The sequence below is a fragment of the Idiotropiscis lumnitzeri genome, chromosome 5 (assembly GCF_059441095.1).
Source record: "Idiotropiscis lumnitzeri isolate Australia: NSW breed Sydney's pygmy pipehorse chromosome 5, RoL_Ilum_1.0, whole genome shotgun sequence".
Classification (NCBI taxonomy): domain Eukaryota; kingdom Metazoa; phylum Chordata; class Actinopteri; order Syngnathiformes; family Syngnathidae; genus Idiotropiscis; species Idiotropiscis lumnitzeri.
In genome coordinates, this window is record NC_142395.1 from 12,283,915 (window position 1) to 12,301,280 (window position 17,366).

At 41.0% G+C, this 17,366-nt stretch overlaps 1 long non-coding RNA gene across 1 annotated transcript in view; it reads right to left on the reverse strand.

The window, feature by feature from the left end:
• The window catches only part of LOC148336967 (uncharacterized), a 44,534-nt gene extending 31,275 nt beyond the window's left edge, over positions 1-13,259 (reverse strand). Inside the window, exons 1-2 of the long non-coding RNA XR_015843137.1 lie at positions 13,190-13,259; positions 9,633-9,737 (exon numbers count right to left, since the gene is read on the reverse strand). This is a non-coding gene — a long non-coding RNA (uncharacterized LOC148336967). The remainder of the gene's footprint in view (positions 1-9,632; positions 9,738-13,189) is intronic.
• Between the last annotated feature and the right edge of the window lie 4,107 nt (positions 13,260-17,366).

The following is a 17,366-nucleotide window of genomic DNA, read 5'->3' on the forward strand; positions in this document are numbered from 1 at the left end:
ACATTAAAGTGTCATTAATTAAACATTTCATGAATTAATTAAATATGGAATTAAATTGAGCCGTGTCACATGGCACACCTGACACTGCTCTCAGTCATCCCCATCTGAACAGCCTGACCGGAAATGTTTAAGGTTGGCCACCTTCTTGCTTTGGCTAATCTACATTCCTCTTCCTTCCTTTCGTAAATGTTCCTCCACCTATTCTGTGCTTTCAGAGCAGCACACAATGTCCTCCGCCAACATCAGTGTTCCATTCTAACCTCATCTATCAGCATCTCTATCACTGTTGCAAAGAAGAAGGTACTCGGACCAAATGCCTGATGCACTCCCACTCCTCCACCATGAAGTCCTCTCTCAAACCTTCAGCAAACCTCATCACAGTTGTGTTGCCCTCATATATGTCCTGTACTAGTCCAACGCACTTTTTCCTTGTACAATACATTCACTTACGACAACTGCATTTCCGGTAGCAAACAAAGAAAAAAAGGTTCTGGAGATCGCATTCAAGTGGCTGACACTGTGCTAAAGCTAATGTCAACAACATTGTCGTCTTGGTAAAGTTCAACAGCTGAGAAAAAAAGGAGTAAAACATAGCAGGTACTCGCTCACTTGTCTCCAGGCCTCATCACGTATTTGTCTTTTATGTTTTTTTGTGCCTGTAGTGGGAGCTGGCCATGTTGTAAATCTCTGGATGTCAACAGACGCCAGCGATCCTTTCTCGTTTCTCTTTTCAAACTACCCACCAAATGTACATGTCACTGATTGTGACGTAGTACGACCCGGCACTGATCGTCTGCTGCAACATGCGAAGAAAGTAACATTTTTCTAATTGCGACGAATGAGTGAATTTCCGGCGTATCGCATCATTGAACGCATCATTTGCGTCGCCCTGCATGCAACCGCGCCTGCTTGACTTCAATTCAATTGCGCCGCCGGAAATGCTTGGAACGGATTTGGTGTCAACCTCGCATTCGCATCATTAATTTGTGTTTTCATTTACTGCTTATTATTGCTACACCGTATGTAACATGCTTTGTTATGAAATGCACTATATAACTAAACTTGTACTTCACTTCCAGCTACCACAGCATTCCGGACAGCGGCTACCTTGCAACCACAAGCACGCAGACAGGCTCACTTATCGGCAAGCAGACAAAGAGGAGCCCGGTGGAAGTGAAGAAGCGCCATTCGAGACGAAGCCCTCCCCTGAGCAAAGCGATCGACAGGACAAACATCAAGGAGTCCCTCTCGTTCCGGGGGCCTCTCTCTCGTCAGTATGTCAAAGCACACCCCCTTGACCTCGATACTCCAGCCCCCCCCCCCGCTCGTCACATCAAACACAGAAGGGGGCTGGCTATACTGTCTGTGTGACACCGCATGACATTCATGCGTGCTCACACGCAGGACATTTACGGGGCCAAGGCACGTGTGAGAGGCCAAACAAAAGAATTCTGTATCTAGGGACTCAAAAAGGAAACTGGATAAGTTGAATTCTTAATTGCTTGTATACAAATAGTTGTGTCTCACGCCCATCAAGTGTAAAATTACACCGGCCGGTTACCTGTTTCGGAAAATGTGTCTGTGGGCCCAATGATCTTCACTCTCACCCCACTGTGGGGTTTATATTAATTTAACATCCCCCCAAACACACACACACCAACATTCTTCACCCACAAGTGGACAGAAAGACTAGTTGATCCGTAGCCACTTTCAAGCGATTGCCGGAGCAAAGTTAAGGTGCTCTGAGTTTTGTAGTCATCATTGTAGACGCTAATTTCATCAAGATGAGAAATAAGGTGTGTTAAGTAAGTTATAATTCTTCAAGTTTGAGGGATTTCGACGAAAGCAAGTGACCGGCATGTAATTTAGAAACCTGGAAACCGTTTGAAACTGCACAGAATGATCTAATACGTCTCCTTTAAATTTAAAAGTGTGTTTTGTTGTTTCTAACAATCATATGAAACCGCTTAGCTTCTGCTTATACCTGTGCAACAATTAATAATGCACTTTTTTCTGTCAGTCCTCCCTCAAACACCTCCAACTGATCCGGAATGCTGTAAGCTGCTTGCCTTTTAACTGGAACTCGCAAGACGGAGCACATAACCCCACCTTGGTCTCTCTTCAATGGCGCCCAGTGCACTTTAGAATTCGCGTTAAGATACTTCTCTGTCTTTAAATGGCCTCGCCCCTGCGTACCTCTCCAAGCTGCCTCAGGTGTGTGGACTAAATGCTGCTGAAGGTGCCAAGGAGTAAGCGCAGCCGCAAGCGGGATCACGGCTTTTCTGTTGCCGGTCCTTCTCTCTGGAATGACCTCCCACTGATTGTGAGGCAAGCCCCATCTCTGTCCACTTTTAAAACTCGTTTGAGCTTTCGACTGTTGCCGTTCTGCTGTACTTCTGGTACTTACCATATATGTGTTTTAATTTTTTTTTCTAATTTCCTGCTAATTTATATTACACCATCTGGAAAGTGCTTTGTGACAGCTCCAGCTGTTGTGAAATGCACTACAGAGATAAAGTTGTATTGTGTTGTCCAATTTCCAACTGTCACTGCACAGTGCCATGCATGATGGCATGTTGCATTTTTCTGTCGGTATCTTGAACGGGCTGTGTTGCTTAAAAAGTTTTGGGGTAGAGGAATTTGAGATTTAGCATCATTTAAAGCACTTTAGGACGGCATGACACTCACAATGTAATCCTATAGTGAGGGAGCAGCACTCTTCTCGTCGTCATTAGTCGACGTTAACATTCCTGCAGCCCCTCTGAGGGCTACATGTCTAGGGGGGGGGGGGTGCTCGAGGTGGGGGGTGGCGGGAAGTGTATGTCTTCCTGCACCGGGGGCAGACACGGGTGGCGCCGCTGCAATTTCATTTCGTTTAAAAATACTCACCAAACGTTGTTAAGGCTGCATTAAAGGATCCTGTGTTAAAACAGGCAAGAGGCAAGGATTGCTCTGCTCCGCATTCGTCGGCCTGTTGGGTTATCCTACACGCAACAGACGGCGGGAGACAGCCCATACTAACTGCATTAATTCCCCACCGTGTTGTTCAATATACGGCACCTGTGGCTACACACTCGCGCCGTTGTCCGTAATTACTGTCTGAACAGCAAAGCAAACAGACGCTGGCAGCAGCCTCAGACACGGTCAATGGGGAAGCTCCCCTGGCAACCGGGCTGCGAGGAAGTCCAGCAGAACTTTAGTAATGTGAATCTGAAGTCGTTGTTGCTTTTAGAACTCGCCCTCAGTGGAAAATCAAAGCTCAAAGGGGGAAGATTATGCAACCCTCACTTTCTAAGCGCTTGTTGTATGCAAATAGTTACGTCTTTCGAAAGATCTTCCCACCCAATAGGTGTGAAATTTAAAGACCAAGTAAATCCTATGACTTCCCTTTAAGCCCACTCCCCCTTTACCTTGTTTGGGGAGGGGGAAGACAACGATTGGAAAAAGAATCCCTCTAGCAAATGGGAAGGTACTAGATCCGCTACGTCATGACTTGGAGTCGCGTGGAGGTTGTGTCGTAAGCAGGCGTGACATTACTTCCTAGTAATAACTACATTACAATAAAAAATGGATGCCAAACAATTCAGAAGCAGCCTAGCCTCGATAGATTAGCCCCGACCGCGTGCCGGCAAGTGTTAAACAACAACTTTTAAAACACAACGAATTAAAATAATCTACAAATTTCGAATGGAACCGCAAGTGTTACAGAGGTGGCGTGTGTAGAATCTCGGGAGGTTCGGGTCTGTCTGGTGCAGAAGGGCCTTGTTTGTGACCCTACCCTAATTGGGACACGTCTTGTTTGTCATGAACTCGCATTTCAAGGGGGAAGGGACAAGACGGGACGGCAGGGCTGCTATTGGGATTGGGCCTAAATCCTTAGTCTTATTTTGGGGATATGTACAGTGTTCAACTTGATTTTGTAATAAAGAACAAATAAGACCCACACCATCAAAGAAACCCACTTTTTTTTAGAAATTGAGTCCACCAACACTATGACAGCCAACACTTTTTCTCCAATCAAGGCCGAGAATGAGATGCATTGAGCAGCAAAACAGGCCCGGTCAAAGTGATAGCTGGATTTTTTTCAAGGGTTTTTAAAGAGGAATCAGTATGCAAAATCAAAAGGGAAGCAAAATAAAAACATTCCAGGAAAAGATTTACTGGGAACCGGTTCCCAAAAAAACCCATCCCGAACTGCAACATTGTACTTTTTATTTCACTGTACACAATTTTTTTCCCAAGGCAAAAAAAAGTATTCTACCATTTGAAGGTAGGTAGCGTGTTATTGCTTACATCTGCATACAATTCAGTAAGTGCACATTTTTTTTTTCGCAAGAATATAAGCGTTTCGTAATTGAACTTGCAAAAGGAGAAATCTCTGGCATTCGTCTATCTCCACATCTCTATTAGATGCACGGGCAGTGAGAAAATATTAATAAGATTCTGTTGGAAGGAAGCAATTTTGTTGGAAAATAAAGATGCATAGTACAGACAAAATACAAAATATGAGGATGGGACTCTTTTGTGGTCCAAAACTCATAAAGATGCAAAGAAACTAACTCAGGCTGTTGTTCATCTTTCAAGGTTTGAGAGGTCATCCCTCTTCCCAATGCATAAATGTGGAATCCTTCAGCCAAACACAAAACACCTTGGGACAAGTCATCTGGATGTGGCAAGTAGGCTATTGATTTATTATTTTTTTTTGCTCCCCCAACCAACCAGTGCTGTCTGAAGATGCAAGATGTTTTTTTGTGTGTCCCTTCTATTTGTCTCTTTGTCATCGCAATTTGAGAAGGCTGCAACCACTCTGTCTGACTTTAAACCCCTGTACGACAACGGGCACACTTTAGAAAATAAAGTCAAGTTTTTCAGTTGTGCTAGAGCATGCTAAATATCTTTTATGAACAGTGGCTCCGCTGTTACTCTTAAATATTCAATTTAGCTTTTTTTTTGTAACAGGAGCGATTATGTTGGAAGTTTTTTGCACTATTGATTGATTTTTTTTGGAAATGATTTCTTTTAACATGTCCAATTAATTATTAACATTTTGGGGTCAATTGTGATGATTGGCGCACACAGGACGTTGTGTGGAAATTATTTTGGCTAAAGTTGACTAACCAAACAAAGTTCTCTGAATGAATGTATTGAGTGTGGAACCTGCTCAATAAATATGCATTGTATTATTTAAAAAATATACCATGAAGAAAAAAAAAATATATATATATATATAAACAAATAAATAACTAACTCATTTTATTTAAAATGGTTCAAGTGGAGGTCAGTCTAACCACTGTAAAACCAGATAATGACTTTGAAATTGCAACGGACACAAATTAGAATCCCCCTCAAACACTCACGCAAAGGCTCAGAGACACACACATACACACGCCCCCACACACACCGGCACACGCACAGAGGATTCAGATCAGGAATCTCGGGGGTCTTTCTTCCTTTTGTGCAGGCTCGTGTCACTTCCGGCTGACAGATGGTCACGGACCCTCCCCTTATGGACTCTGATTGACTCCCCAAATCAAGATGGATCTGAGAGCATTCACATTTGCACCCGTTGAAAAGGCGCCGCACATTCATTAAAATGACACACGGGGAGAAGAGGAATATAAGAAGTCGTAGTCGAAGGAGAATTGATGATTGTGTCTGCAGTGTGGACAAACTGTACAAATTTTAGTCAACATTTAAAGCAACTATAACGTAGAAACTTGAAATATAAACTCAATTTCAACATACAATTGACGTTATACAATAAAGAGCGCATCGCTTGCGTCATTGCTTCGACAACTGGATCCGTCAACATCCCTGGCCAGCCAGAACACCTCTCATGTTGTGCAACTGGTCGCATCTGGGCACATTTCACTTTTTAAACTTGTATTCGTAAAAACCTTTTCACCTACTTTTTTGTTCTACTGTATAATAGACTTTGTTTGGAATTCAACTTGTCCAACACTTAGAAGTGAGTAAGTGTGTGTCTGTATATTATTTATCCAGCCGTGTTGTGATAAACGACGGTATTCTGAGGGGGATTCATTCAAGTCGGACTACGTAGGAATTCACTTAAGGCCAACGTGTGAAATGCACAGCCCGCCACTGTGAAATAGTTTTATTTATCCAGAGCCATACTCCATTTCACAAGGTTGCGGTAATGCGAAAAGACAAAAGACAAACGAATTAAAAAAAAGCAGACTTGTAAGCTTGTTTAACATCTATAGTGCACTGCAGTGGCATACTAATGAATTTGTTAGACTATCATTTTTGGCTACTTGACCCACCTCTGGGCAGCACTGAAGTCTACTGGATCAGATGGATGGAGTGTAACAAAAGGAAAAACACTTTTCGACTTTTCAAAGGCAGCAAATGTGTGTGTGTGAGTAGGAGTTGTTTGAAGTTTTTATAATTTCCACAACATCAACGCTAATTTCCGTTCACCAGTCTAAAAGATTTGGCATTATTTGTTCAAACTTAAGCTAGCGGATTTGTGTGCGCAAATGTTGGAGTTGATTAATGCTCAAGCGAGATTGTAAGCGTGACATCAGGTGCTAGGGAATACTTTTAAAATGTTTAAATGACAAGTTGAAAGGGAGGAAATTATTTGAAAAAATGATTGTATTTGATTCATCATTGATTAAAAAAAAAATGAAGGTTTCTCCCAAATTATTGAACCTCTCGTATTAGCGGGTTATTATGAGTGAGGCTGTTGCTCATTGATTGGTGTTGTAATGGCAATAATAGAGCAATAATGCGCGTTAAAAGACTAGCGGAACAAAGCAGCACTTTGATAATCGAACCGAATGAAGAAGGCCTTCAGGGCTGATTGTTGGGCTTAACCACAACGAGGCCATTCTGATATCAACACCTAACTTAGTTGTCCTTAATCTTTTTCGGATTTTTTTTCCCACTTTTTTTGGCACCGGCACCGGCGCGACTATCGCCTCTCTCGCACACATGGAGTGCAGTGCAGGAACAAAACCTCGCCGGATCCGAATGAGTCCTTTTATCAGGCGTCGGGCAACCCAGTGGGAGACCTTGAGAGCCCAAACTGTGTTTTAAGTGAGCCTGCAACTGGTGAGGCCATTATCCTTTCACTCTTGAACCTTTCTCTTGCCTGTATATGCATGCGCATGTGTGTACCCATACCTCTAAGTGTATGTGTGTGTGTGTGTGTGTGTCCTTCCCCTGCTTTGAAAGCCCCCTCAGCCTCGGGGAGCCGTGGAAAATCAATACTCTTCGGCAGCTCCCCCCTCTTTATTCATTTAATAACTCACTACCATTGCATTACTGTTCCACTGATCTCCCATCACAGAGCCCAGACTGACACCTTTGTGCTCTTTCACCAAACTGGAGTTTGATGTAATCAGTTCAACCTGCACCCCGGTGCCTGACACATGCGTCAATGGCGGCCAAATATGAAAAAGACTCAAGTCAAAGAGGAGCGCGAGAGGGAACAGGCTCAGGGGAAGTGGGCGATAAATGGGTGCGAGGCCAGCAGAGAAAAAAATAAAATAAAATAAATAATGTTAGAGTGATGTGAAGACACCTGTACATTGTCACGAGGCCCACTAGATGCCAAATTGCAAAAAAAGGAAAAGCTGTTAACTCATAATTGTGAAGCTAAATAAGGCAGCAATCAGAATGTTGCTTCTACGCCATGCTAACTACAACCATAAAAATAGCCACATTGCCCATGGCAGAGAATAACTGTGAGTCACGCCCCATCCCAAAAAAAGGAAATCCAAATTGAATGATTTATGAAAAATGTAAAATGGTTTTGTTGTGTATCCACTTTCGTGTCTCAATAATTTAGAATATCGTGGAAAAATGCACAACGCAATTTAACTTTCATTAACTTAAAATTCAGCTGCGTAGAATTTACAGCTAATGAAAACCACAAATTTCCCATACCAAAAAAATTTAAATACGAAACAATTAAAAACATTTTTATTATATAAATAAGGTAGAAATTGTTTTCTGACGTCTTTTTATAATGAGTTTAATAAATTGTTAAGAGTTTCATTTTTTTAATTGAGCTACCGTACTCTGCCAACATTTTTGTCGATGAAAGAAAAAGACACAATGTTCACTAATTTAATAACAATGCAAGAACTCAAACTGAAAAGACTGAAAATTACCAATGAAAACCAGGCATTGTTTTACTTTGGTAGTCTACGGAAATATGTTCAAAATAATTTCTGCAATCAAATAATGTCTTTTGCCCTCAAAGAGTCTTTTAGCATCTGGGGAACTTTTACTTTTTAAATTCAAATGATTCAACCTTTATTTAGCCAGGTAAGGCAATTAAAAACAGATAATTATTTGCAATGCTGACCTAGCTGCAGACAGGAGCTAAAAACCGCAAAAATACAACCCAATACAAACGCAGTCCTTACGCAACGACCTTTAATGTGGTATTATTGCTTAATTATTTACATAACACACAACATCACAGCATAGAAAATGCTGAGGTGCAGTGATTCCGAAGCAACTTTTGAAATGAGGATATCGGAAAGAATGAGGGAGCTTTATCATATTGACTTTTGCTTTTGTCTTGATTATGTCGAAAGCCCAAAATGACCTCTTGACCTGCAACTGCAAACTTTCTGACACAAGCCAGCACGTTTCGCTTTGGCTTGAGAGGCTGCAGATTTCTTTGCACGCAGGATCAAGATCACAAAACCGGGTTGTAGCAAAGCAGCCCCACGGTAGCTTCAGTTATCTTTACACAAAGGGCACTGGCAAAATTGGTGTTGCCTTTTGTTAAAAACAAAACAAAACACAATCGTCACAAGAACATTGTCCCAGGAGCATTTTAGTGTGTCAATACGAATTTTAGCAAATTTCAGTCTCGTCACTTTCACGTCATTTCAGAGACAGAGTTTGTAAGCTTGAATGAAGACACCTCATGTACTGTACGTACAGTTACAGACAGGTGAGACCATGACCAGTTGTTGCATAATGTTCTTTTCACCAGGTGAGGAGTTTAATCTGTGCGAGTCACGTTGCTGCAAACTGTGTATAGGTGTGTGTGTGCGTGTGTGTGCGCATCAGTGATGGGAGGAAGGAGGAGTCGGGGGAGGTTGCGGGGGTGTGGTCCCCCCCCCCCAGTGCGGGGCTGTGAGTAGAGAGCAGGTGGGCTCGGGATGGAGCAGAGAATCTGTATTGATTGTTTTTGTGCCTCAGAGCTGTTTAGCCATTGTCGACGCTGCCTCGACCAGCTGAGAGGCAAATTGCAGCGTTTACACCGGGAGGCATTTTCTGCTTTTTTTTTTTTTAATCCATTTATTTATTTTTCCACCCCACCCTCACCCATTTTTTTTAACAATAGCAGTTGTATCTACTGTCTAGCGTGTCTGAGAAATTTTGACCGCTTCATTGACAGGCTTTGCCGCAAGCATTCAGAAGAAAGTTTTCTCTTTCCATGTCAACGGAACAGATTTGAACTCATTGGTGTTCATTTTAGCACAGTTTGGGTGTGCGTCATATGCATCCTACTTGAATAATGCATATATGTGGCGCAGCTCTTTAATGTTTAATGCGATATTTCCCCCTCACAAATATGTCAATAGAACTTAAATCAAACACATTTACTTGCTTGCTCCGCGAGCTTGTAATCGGATTCCTACCTTGACATTTTTGAAGGTTTGGGAGTTTTTTTGTCATCCTGTATCAAAAGGAGTTGCGTGAGTTGTTGATTTCCTAGTCCAGTTGTTAGTAGTCAGAGTAGTCCGCTGGGGTTTGAAAGAATGAGGGGGGGGGGAATAAGATTCGAAGGTCAGACACTGGCATTAATGACGTAGTGCAACCAAAATGAAAATGGAGCATTAAGGAGTCAAGACAAATTTCTTTATATAGCCCATAATCACAAGAATGTCTCAAAGGGCTTCACATGCCAACACTTGACAAATATTAATGACATCCCCTGATCTGAACCCCCAGGAGGGCAAGGAATAACTAAAAAAGAAAATAATAATATCTGGGGAAAAATGAGAAACATTGAAAAGGGACCACAGATGGGGGAATCTCCCTTCCAGGATGATCAGATGTGTGAGCATAAAGCCAGGGAACTTTTTTTTAAACATAAAAAAGTGTAATTGTCTTTGTTTCACAATTACTTTGGCAGTAAACTCCAAGTGATAGTGGCACTAAATTGCTTAAAGTCTCTTTTTGTTGCTGACTGTGATCGTATCTCCAAATTTCGCCCGCAAGTCAAAGCGCTTTTTAAATGCATAATATGCACGGTACAATTCAATGTTGTGGCGATTGCGCAGCAACAACAAAGCCCGTATAAATCAATATATAACTATATTACCACTTTATGATGTTATTGCCCCCAAGAGCCATTGTTATGGCACTATGCATCAAGATATAGTGTGTTGTAGACATGTTTTATTGATTTCACCGTTATTTATCCATGCAGGTATAGCAATTTGGACAAACGGCAATTTGCATGAAATAGCTCTATTCCTAAATGGTAAATGTCATATTTTAGGTGAAAGACTACACTTTGATTACAAATCCATAATGTCAAGTGAATTTCGGCTAAGATGATGGAAAGCGCCGCGCCGGTGCGCAGCTGTACAACATCAACAGACAGGATGCAGACAAGCAGACGGCGGAGCAATAGTGCCAACGTTTTATCACCCCGGAGCTCAAAATGATGCCAGCGCCGGTTTACAATGTTGTTCTACCTGATAGCCGACGCCGGACGGCTAAAGTGTGTGATTTGATGATGGTGCTTGAGCACATTAGGCACACACTGCAGTGTGTTTGCTCATCCAATCACCAGCAGGGAAAGTTAATGGCATGAGAGGAGCTGCTGTTTGCCAAACGCACCATTGATTGATAGCCCAGAGTGCCTCAATGCCTTCGTATCACGACTACAATATAGTATAGTGCAGTCGTTGTGTAGTACAGGACTTGTGTCATGCTGTGTGATATGGACCAACACAGTATGCATGGTATAGCATGGTTAGGTTTTTGCAGTGATAGTCTTGTGTAATATAACATAACAAAGAAAAATAACAATATGTTATAGCGGTGTAATAATGCATAGTTTAGTGCTGTGGAATATATTTGAGATAACACTCATAGGAGTTGAGTAGTACAGTATTTTGTATACTCTCGATTTATATACTGGGGCATACCATTACAAGAGGGGGCGGGGGGGTCATACCACAATCCCTATAACACCTACAGTGCATACTTACTTGCATTGGGCACGTTCATGGAAAATACGTTTTTTTTTTGTTTTTTTTTAACAGTGGTTGAACTTTACCAAGACAACAATATTGTTGACATAGTTCAGTGTCGGCCACTTGAATGCGATCTCAAAACCTTTTTTTCTTTTGTCGTCTTAAAGCAGCGGTGTCAAACTCATTTTTGTGGATGGGCCAGATCATACTTATGGTTTCCCTCAGAGGGCCGTTATGACGTTACCGCGTACCGAAACAAACTGATGGGTTAGCAAGTTTTGAAATCAGAAGCCAGGAAGTAATTGTTTGTTCAACAATTTATTTTAAAGGGGGAGTATTGCTAACAAATGAAGGACAATATCTCAGATCTCAATGTTGTTAAAAGTGAAATAAATATGTTAGAAACAGGAAGTTGACACACATGATTTCCCCTTTGCGGGCCACATAAAATCAGGTCGCGGGCCAGATTTGGCCCCCGGGCCTTGAGTTTGACACCTGTGTCTTAAAGCAAAGCCCCTCCCCTTCGCTGTCATTGTCACAAAGTGAAGCCCCGCCCCGTGAGCGCGAATGAACACTTCCACTGTGAAACGCCAGCGAATTAAGCCAATTGCAACGCTCAAGCCGATTTGGTGTGAATGTAAAATAATATTACAGTATAGTACAGACATGTGCAAAAGGAAGCACGTTATCATAATAGTGAATTTCATGCAAAACCAGAACTACCGCAGTCCATTTTTGGGTTGAGGCTTGGAAGATTACAGCTCACTGACTCAATATTTGGGTCCCATAGCAATTGTTGACACAAACAATGACCAAGCAACAGAGTGTGTGTGTTGTGTCATTGCACGGCTCCATGCGGCGAGCCTGACATTCAATCATGAATTGTGCTCGTTTGCATGTGTATGTGTGTGTGCGCGTGCGCGGGCTTATTGATCGGCTTACGCAGCTTTATAGCGCTCGGCTGTAAATGTCATGTTTTTACAAGCTACTGTTTGATATAAGCGCGATTAAAGTATTTGCTCACGAACGCAGATTGCGAGCACAGCCGTGCCATTACTCAGCAATTAAAGAGGCCTCCAAAACACGATATGGCTGCCTGATGCGACCGAGTACACAAAACGTGGGAAGCCACAAGCTCACCCCCACGGCCGCACCCTGCACCGTCTTGACTGTGTGTGGCATTAAGTCACTTCCTCTCGTGTTTGATGTCAGTTGGCATGCATTTGTGTGAGGAGGGGCTAACTCATACCTGAAAAGTAACCAAAGTAACTGATCCACCTGTAAACAAATACTCCCATTTTTTTCATCAGGGAAAAAAAAACAGGAGGTAACGGTAATGATCTTAGCTCACAGGTTGATGTTACACATTTGCTAAATAGCTGAGCATATTTCAACTCAGTTGCTAACCAAATCAGCAGCACAAAACCAAGTCACATCACACAGATGGATTAAGGTGCAATTACTAAATGGTAAATGACATAAAATAAGATGGAAGGTGTAGCGGGGTGCAGAATTACTTGTCCTTATCAATCTGTCGCTACACATTTAATTTTTGAAGGGTTTTATTTTGGGTTGCTGAAACACAAATATTAACATTTATTCACAACGTTCGCTCTGTACTGCAGTTTCCAGCTTACGTGTGGCTCTTCTTCGCTCTAGAATGCGCGACTAATATAAATTATTTAACCAATATTTCAATCAATAAACCTCAATAAACTTACACATGCACACAATGCAAAAATACTTCACATCTGTATCATATACACAATGCCTCAAACTTACACATGTACTCAATACAAACATATTTCACAGCATTGTACACGACGCTCTCTTGCTATTTCAACGGCAACCTGTTCGTCTACTGCAATTACAAAGTTACATCTCGAACAAAAAAACGTCAGTAAAACACTTAATTTCAATCTATCACACTTACTATCAATAAACACATTCACACATCAATATATGGTATTTGATCTCGATTGTCTTACCTGAAACACAAAATATTAACATTTATTCACAACGTTCGCTCTGTACTGCAGTTTCCAGCTTACGTGTGGCTCTTCTTCGCTCTAGAATGCGCTGGTCCCCTTTTGCCACACACGCAAGCAGCGAACGCTGTCCTCTAGTGGTCAGAGCTAGCCATTGCAACTAATGTACAAATAAGCAATAACATGAAACTATTACCATCTTAACATGGCTTGCACTAGGAATCAAAACAAAATATCTGTGAAAACAATACAATTCCAAATACAATAATATTGAATATGAATGTATGCCACAAAGGCAACAAGCCCAATGACACATGTTGTTTCTGAAGTGTTGCGAACTAAAGCAGCATCTCATACGGCATCAAGATATGTCACCCAGGTGGATTAAAGTGTGATTCTGAAATGTTTAATGTGCTCGTAAATAGGGCTGCAACTATTTTTTTTAATCAATTCATGTATTGGATATTTTGTCAATTGTTAAAAAAAAAGGTTTTAATTTCCATCCTGTTATACAAAAACCTGACGCCACTACAAATTGATGGTGCAGGAACTGCAGACACAAATTATGATTCAGTTTCTGTGTTGGTCCATAACATGAGAGAAACTAGGCAAATAGGTTAATACTATTTCCCAAAGTAAAAGCAAATGTTTCATTTCGATTCGACTCAAAGATAATCATCCTGCTTTCACGGAAGACTTCAAAAATTAGAAAATATTTTTACTATCGAGAAGCTGAAATTTTGAGTACTATTTGGTACATTTTAAATCGTATCTAAACAATTGCTGATCAACAATTATCATTTAATTCAATAATTAGATGGCAGTCCTAATAAATGAATCATTGCACCTCCACTTGTAAACGTCTTGAATTAAAAAAAAAAAAAAAAAAATATATATATATATATATATATATACGTACGTGTGTGCGTGAGTGTGTGCGCGTGCGTGTGCATGTGTGGGGAGAGTAAAGGCAACACTGGTGCCACTGTTGATCGGGGCAGTGGGGGCAATTACCCCCAAGCTGGGTGGATGGCTCCAGCAGGTACTTGGAACAAGATCTGACATTTCCGTGCAGAAGAGTGCAATACTGGGAAGGGCTGAACAGAACCCTCAAGCTAACAAACCAACCAACATAAAAATGCACATGCCTCAGGAGAATGAAAGCATGACTCTAAATGGTAAATGACACGTTTGTGAAAACTCTTCAATTAAAAGTTGTGAATCGACACCCTTAATCACAGATTGGTTTTTAAGTTGTTACAAACCAAAACAGAAGCACCTACCAGTGTACGTCACTCGTATGAATTTTGGTCGACTCATTTCTTTCCGCTACACTCTTAATAGTCCTTTTTACTTGGGAGTAATTTATGGAATTTACAAAACCAACTCAAGTCCAAAGCATGTTGGTCTGGTTTGGCCCTATACAGAGGTACAGCTCCCCTCAGTGGTTAAACTGTGCAACTGTCACCACGTGACACAATTTATCCCAGACTGCATTTCACCAAGCGAAAAGAGTACAATCGAATTTTACTACGTCTTCATTGATATAGATTTATTTTTAAACGGTGAAAATGCTCCCGCGTAATGTTTGCTCATGCATTGACAACTGCATTAAGGTTGTACACAGGTTGCTACATTTGGAAGTGCTCCATCATCATCATCATCATCATCATCATCATCATCATCATCATCATCATCATCATCATCATCATCATCATCTTCTTGTTAAAATCAGTTTCTGCCAAACAAACAACAAACAAGCCAAAGGCTCAAACGGTGTTTTGTTGTTGTTGTTGTTGTTGTTGTAGTACCTTCTGCCATCTATAGTGGCTGCCCTTGTAACACATAGAAAACCGTAAGAGGGTCCCATGGCCGAAATTTCACATGAAATTGCATTTTAAGGTTTTGCATATTGACAAACTGAAAACGGATTATTCAGCAAAAACGACACGTTAAAGCTTTTTTTTCGCCGTGACATCAAAGTTTGATCATTGGAGGGCCTGTTCGCAATCTGATTCAGAGAACTTTAATCATGTGAAACTTCTGGCTGTTCTCGCTCTTTGCAGCTTTATTTTCAAATTTGTCATCGTTGCTATTCTGAGGGCATATCAATCACGTTTTTTGAGGGTTTCTTTTTTACTCAGAAACATACTTGTGTAGCCATCACAGACGTGAACATAAAATTGGATTTGAGAAGTAATTCTATCATGAGTATAATTCAAGACTTTAGACCAACATTTTGATTTAACATGGCCATTTTCGCGCAATTATGGCCAAGTGCCGTGGTCAAGTTTTCCACTTAAAAAGTTTGTCCAATTTCTACCTATTAAGTCATGGCCAAAATATACGCAGAGCTGCAGTGTTACCTGAATTAATTGATGATACCCAGCACTTATTCTATTCTAGTTTTGTTAGCTAATCTGTGACTTTTTTAATTGTTTTTCAGCATTAAGCTAGCGGGCTTTTGTAAGTCAAGTGGTCATTACTCAAATCACGTTCTTGTCCATCCTTAAGTCATTGTGAGCTCAAGAATCGTCGGCAGTCAAATCCCAAGCCTCGTTTCAAATAAAAATACGAATACACTAAAAACGTACAGAGTACACGGATTATGTTCTTGTCTGCTATCTTAAACCAAGGATACGTCACTTCGTGACTTGTAAAGGCTTGGCTGAAAAAAAAAACCACGCTGCATTTCGCGCTGCTATCAAAATGCTAATTCTTTTTTTCCCTTCATCATTTAGAAGAAGTTCACAAGTACACCGCTATTCAAATTACAAAGAGATTAGCCTTGAAGTACGCTGTTGAGTACGTACTTGGCATGTTTACAAGCGAATGTGTTTGCGGCCACCTTAGCTGGTGCTCTTAACTCGAATTTTTGCTCACACCTCATAAAAAAAATTAATAAAAACACATTTGGTCACTACATTGAGATAGTACAGCAATTATAAATAATGCAGAATCATGCATATTATCAAGTTCCATGACAAAGGCTATCACATTCATGATTCAAGGAGCAGATGTTTCCATTAGTGTCATATTGACTCAAAGTAAGTAAAAAAAAAAAAGAAACAAATAATTGCTTAAAAACATCTGAAATCTGGGGTTGTTCAAGATGAACCGCACAATATTGTTACTCCCCATTGGCCATACAGATAAGAGCACATTCGTGAATAATTTGCATTACGTTGAGTATGTCAGACACGTTTTATTTTAAGCATAAAAAGTGCCAGTGTGATTATGAAAGCTCCTGGGGAGAGCAGCAGATGAGGGAGTGTTGGTTTTTATGAATATGCATGGCTCTCAGGATTCATTCACGCATTAATGGGATGTGCAAATGTCAGCAAACGATGGAAGAATGCAGATATGCCTGCAGCATTAAAAGCTGAGCCTCATATCAAGTTTCAAGATGCAAGCAAATATAACCAGTGCAGTAATTGCCCCAAAAAAAATCGAGCAGGCTGTGTTCATGAGGAAAACTAACGCATCAGTTGTGTTGTAGTGCCATCTATTGACGTAAAGTGGCCTTGCAACCAACACCGCAGTTTGTAGTCAATTGTGAGCGCGCTCACACAGTGCAGTATTAGGAATTAATTATTGAAAATTAATTATTTCTCTATCAACTGTATTATTGTGCACACTTACACGCACACACACGTACACACACACACACGTATCATATATACACATATGCCTAATGTATATGCATAATGACATTCAGTACACATATATACTTGCTGTGTATACATGAGAGAGAGAGAGAGAGAGAGAGAGAGAGAGATAGAGAGAGAGAAAGAGAGAGAGATGAGTGTCCTTCATGGCTCATTCCTTGGAACAATTCATTTAACAAAGTGTCTGCACTTGTGCACTTTCACCTCATCTATTCTGTAATCACAATCATATATGGGTAGTCCAATAAGTAGCAATGCCACTTCTCCTCCTCAGCTGACTTCAACATACCGTCGGAGCTACTAAACTGATCCGGTTCCAAGAACGAGCACGGCATATTATGTTGCAAAAGATTGTTTCTCTTTTCAACGGCACTTGACCTGTTCCATTACGGCTTTCCTTTACGGCATCTTCCATTTACTTGGATGGCAAACAATCAATAGCGTGTCAAGGTTGGACTGTTTCCACTGTGGCCCGTTATGGTGAAAGGCAAAGAACTCGAGCAAATGTG